This window comes from Loxodonta africana, chromosome 7, assembly GCF_030014295.1.
Source record: "Loxodonta africana isolate mLoxAfr1 chromosome 7, mLoxAfr1.hap2, whole genome shotgun sequence".
In the NCBI taxonomy this organism is placed as follows: domain Eukaryota; kingdom Metazoa; phylum Chordata; class Mammalia; order Proboscidea; family Elephantidae; genus Loxodonta; species Loxodonta africana.
In genome coordinates this window covers 33,461,696-33,467,032 of record NC_087348.1, presented here as the reverse complement: position 1 = coordinate 33,467,032, position 5,337 = coordinate 33,461,696, and the positions used below count along the sequence as shown (strand labels likewise).

General features: G+C 35.5%; 1 pseudogene; it reads left to right on the top strand.

Annotated features, from left to right (window-relative positions):
• Positions 1-1,751: 1,751 nt before the first annotated feature.
• On the top strand, positions 1,752-2,815 carry LOC135231939 (olfactory receptor 4A47-like; annotated as a pseudogene).
• The last annotated feature ends 2,522 nt before the right edge of the window (positions 2,816-5,337 follow it).

Genomic DNA, 5,337 nt, shown 5'->3' with positions numbered 1-5,337 from the left:
GAGATGGCATCAGTGTATGAAGCTGTTATCTTTTAGGACAAGTGAGAAGGCACCACAATCCAGAACTTGAACTGAATGACTGTTTCATTATGCAGGTAACCCAGGGAGTGTTTTTATACATGAGTCTTCAGAAGGGTTTATATTATGTAAGGATACATCGGTAGTATGATTTGGAAAGTCAAGCTCTTTTAAAAAAGTTCTCCTAAGTGACTCTGATAATCAGCCATGTTAGAAATTCTTTCTGATTGATAAAATATGTGAAGATTGACTTAATTCTATGATGCTTTTTTGGGAATATTTCAAAGTACAAAGATTTAGAGTACATTCACCTTCTCTAACATCAGTATTCTTAGAAACAAATTTCAAGGGTAAAAATTTGTGGGATATTCTAATGGACAGAGACTTAATAAGTGTCCTGTAGGATCAATGGAAGTGCTCTGTAAGCATTGTTTGTTAATCTGTTAATAATTAGAGAATGATGTAAATCTGTAAACCTTGAATGAGTGACCTTCAAGGACCTAAGATAATGCTTATGAAAGCAGGTTATTACTTCAATTCATAGGAGTGACAGGTTGGTTAAGAAAAGGACTGATAGGGATCATTAGGTTTAGCGAGGGGAAGGTGTTTTCATAAAGAACATAGAATTGAGTTGCTTGCTTGAAAAAGTTGAGTCGAAGGATAAATTATTTAAACAACGATGATACTATACTGTGTAAATACAGACAGGAAAATTGTTAATGTAGGAATTGGAGGAGACAACTACAAGAGGAACAGGGACAAAGAGGATGGGATCTAGTGCACACACAGAGGGTCTGGCCACAGAAACAGAAAATCCATGTATTGTGAAGAGGAGGTCCAGCAGAATTATGACGTCAGGTATTGAAGTAAATGTCAATAGAGGTATCAAGAGTAACTGGATATCATTAATAGAATTATTTTAAGAGGTCCCAGTATTGAGTAATATTGATGATATTTATGATAGTTTTTTTTGGGGGGGTGTGTTTGTGTGTGCATGTACACGGTCTTCTTTTATCCTTGGAATCTCTCATCTTTTTCATTCCTGAATATTCATCACCAGCAAAAAAGTTACCTGTTTCTAAGAAAAAAATGTATCTTTCCATGTTTTTCTCATATTCGTACATTTACTTTTTTATAATAGTATATGTAGTGTTGTGCTTCTGTCTTTATTGTGCAACTGTATCTTATCAGTACCAATTTTTGAAATTTTGAAATATGTCCTTTGGGGATGGAAGCTATTAGTTAAAAAGATTTTGCCATTCCTAGAATGTAGAAAATAATCTCATTTATTAATATGAAAGTGAATATTAACTAAATCTTCCTTTATTTTTACTTTAAAACTTTCTATAAAAAAAAGAAAAAATTTTTTTTATTTATAATTTTTTATATGTAATACTAATCATACATATATATATATAAATACATACAATTTTATTTCTCCCAGATGGCAAGTTAATGTGGTTACCCCATTTATTTCATAATCTGCTCTTTTCCCGTGTGTTTCTAATTACTTGTTTGCCTCTCATCATTCGATAAGTTCACTGAGGTTTTGGACCATGTTTGATCAGAAATGTATTCTTAGAATAGTGTACAGTGCTGAAACATAATAAATCATAAATGTCAACTTGTTTAATGATTAAATGAATTATCTGGAGACTTCAAAACATCACTAGTCATTATATTTACAGGTAACTTTTTTCAGAACTCTGAAATAAGGAAACACAGGAGATCATATGGAGCAAAGGAACAATGTGACTGAGTTTGTTCTCTTGGGGCTCACCCAGAGTCTTCAGGGTCAGAAAATATTATTTGTTGCATTTTTGCCGATCTACATTGTGACAATTGTGGGTAACTTACTTATTGTCTTGACTATGGTGATCAGCCCTACCCTGGATGCCCCTATGTACTTCTTTCTTGGCTACTTATCGTTTATGGATGCTGTTTATTCTACTACGGTTACCCCAAATATGATTACAAACTTACTCTATGAGAAGAAAATCATTTCGTTTCAAGCTTGCATGACTCAGCTTTTTATAGGACACTTATTTGGTGGTTCTGAGATTTTACTTCTGGTGGTCATGGCTCATGACCGCTACGTGGCTATCTGCAAACCCCTGCAATTTTATGACCATCACAAACCAACGGGTAAGTGTTCTACTGCTGCTGGTGGCTTATTTTGGAGGTTTTGTGCATGCTGTTGCTCATCTTCTCTTTGTTTACAACCTTCCCTTCTGTGGCCCCAATGTCATTGACCACATCTTCTGTGACGTACCCTTTATTGAAACTTGCCTGCACTGACACCTATGTCATTGGTTTCACTGTGATTGCCAATGATGGCACAATAAGTGTGGTCATCTTTATGCTGTTACTCTTCTCCCATGGAGTCATTCTTCACTCCCTGAAGAACCTTAGTCAGGAAGGGAGGCACAAAGCTTTATCTACCTGTGGTTCCCACATCACGGTGGTAGTCCTGTTTTTTGTCCCTTGTATTTTCTTGTATGTGAGACCTCCTTTCACCCTACCTGTTGATAAATTTTTGGCTGTGTTTTACACTGTTTTCACCCCTATGTTGAACCCCTTAATCTATACTTTGAGAAATGCAGAGATGAAAAATGCAATGAAGAAGCTTTGGATCAGCAGAAGAATATGAAGCGAGAGGCAAATGTATCACCTACTTTCAATAAAGAATTGTTCCTTCCAGGAAAACAAAACAATACAAAACAACAACAACAACACAACAAAAATTCAAATCCATTGCCATTGAATTGATTCTAGAAAACTGTGTGTAATTTTTTAATTTGGGTAAATAATTCCTCACATTAAATAATTTGTGCATGATGAAAAATATTTATTTGGATATTTCCAATGATACATTTTATTCAAAATATATTCATAAGATTTTCATTTCATAGGAAAATATATGTTCTTTTTTGGTGGAGAATAGTTCTGTCGAGTCTATAGATTTATATCTATGTTATGACTTATGCTACTTTTAATACCAGAAATTTATTTTCGTTGATGGAAGATTTTCTAATGTCTCTTTCTTAAGTAAATCTAATCCTTTTTTACAATTAATAGTGTTCACTGCAGATTTCAAAATAATACAATTCAAAATAAGACATGAAAATATGATTCATAGCACCCCATATGGAGATAGCTCATGTCAACATTAGAAGTACATATTTTTATGTTTGTAAGATATTTTATATCTGTAGCTTTGCTTATGTTGCTTAGCATGTTAAGGTTTACAAGAAAGGATGTTTCAGAGTTCTAAATTAATCATGTTTGCTAAATACATAAAAGCAATCTGGAAGAAAAAAGCAAGTAGACAGAAAAATGACTAAATCTTACTTATTTTCCCAATTGGGAAATCATTTTGTCTCCTCAAGCAGAGCAGCTTTCTTTGGTGTTATATTTTCATAAAAATCATGTATTCATCTTCCAAGATCATTTAAAATATCTGATGATGGCTTTGTTATTTTTCAATATTTCATCTTCTTGCTTATAGTACATAATGGTCTAATAGGGACTTAAACCCTGCCTTTCATATATACATATATATATATATATATATATATATATATATATATATAGCCTGGAACTTTTCACTGGATTATTTTGCATGATTTCATTTTCAAGAAAGATGCTGACCGTATTGTTTCTGTCTCACATCTCTTCCTTGAATGCTCAACTTCTACTTGAGAGATTGGTAGTTCAAACCCACTAGACACTCCATGGAAGCCAGATGTGACAGTCTACTTCCATAAAGATTTATAGCCTTGGAGATCCTATGGAGAAGTTCTGCTCTGTCCTATACTGTTGCTATGAATTGGAATTGACTCAACGGTAATGGGTTTGATTTGGTGGGTGTCTTGCCACAAACAAGGGTGTATTTTTCTGTACAAAGATTTATATTTGACCACATATTAGTTGTAATGGTTACTGTTGTATGTCAACTTGGATGGCCACAATCCTCAGTGATTTGCTAGTTGTATGATGGTGTGATCACTCCCATGATGACATTTGATATTATGTGATCACTCTATGATGGGCTCTGCTCTGAGTAGCCAGTCAATTGAAAGGGAACTTCCTTTTATGTGGGGCCTGCATTGACTATAAGTGGATATCCTGGCAAGGCTTGTGGGTTTTGGCTCATTCTGGATCCTGCAGCTGGCTCCTGTTCAACTGATCTCCTATTCTTGGGACTTGAGCTAGCAGCTTACCCGAGGTCTTGCCTGCCTATCTTTGGGATTCCTTGATCTTCACAGCCTGTGAACAAGAGCCCTGCTCTCCAACCTGCCAATCTTGGCTACATGCATCGGGAGAAGCCTGACCCATGGACTTGGGGTGTTCCATCCTCTACAACCATGTAAGCTATTTCCTTGATATAAATGTCTATATATATATTTATAAGCTTTACTGGTTTTGTTTATCTAAAGAACCCAGTCTAAGACACTGGTGTAACTCCAGCCATACAAACGTCTCCACTTAATCATATGGGTCTTTATGTTACAACACTATGTTGTATTCTACCCCATATGGTCCTTTATCTGATCACACAAGTGTGTGTATCTTAGACACGTGGGTTTGTATACAACCACATGCAGATCTTCTATACCTGACTACATATAGATGATGCATAGGTCTGTATTCAACACACACACGTATCTGTATCCAGTCACTCATGGGTCTGGGTCAAATCACACACCTTCATCTGCACCAGACCATATTGGATCCGTTTCTGACCACATATGGGTCTGTATCTGAGTACCCATATGACTATTTGACTATACACAGGTTTGTATCCATTTATACATGATGCTATATCTTACCATACTTCTGGCATGTGTCTGATCACAAATGGCCTATGTTCAACCACACATAGTTCTTTATATGACCTTACAAGGAACTGTATTCAACCATACATAAGTCTGTATCCAACCAGACACAGATCTGTATATAACTGCCCATACATCTCTATTCCATTCCTGGGTGATGCAAGGATTTTGTGCTTGACTACTAACCTAAAGGTTGGCAGTTCCAACCCCTCCATGGGCATTGGGGAAGAAAGGCCTTGTGATCTGTTTCTATAAAGATTACAGCCAAAGACAAACCAATAAAATGCTATGTGTCACTTCTTCTTCATAGCACTCATGGGATTGCCATGAAAACATTAGCAAGCTATTCAAGTAGCTTGAAATTGACTTGATGGTGATGGATTTGGATTTTGGTTATGGAAAAATTTTTGGCTTGGTTCAATGAAATGTAATTTTGGAGGATTAATTGATATGCAATGTCTTATTTGAATAGCTTGCTAAT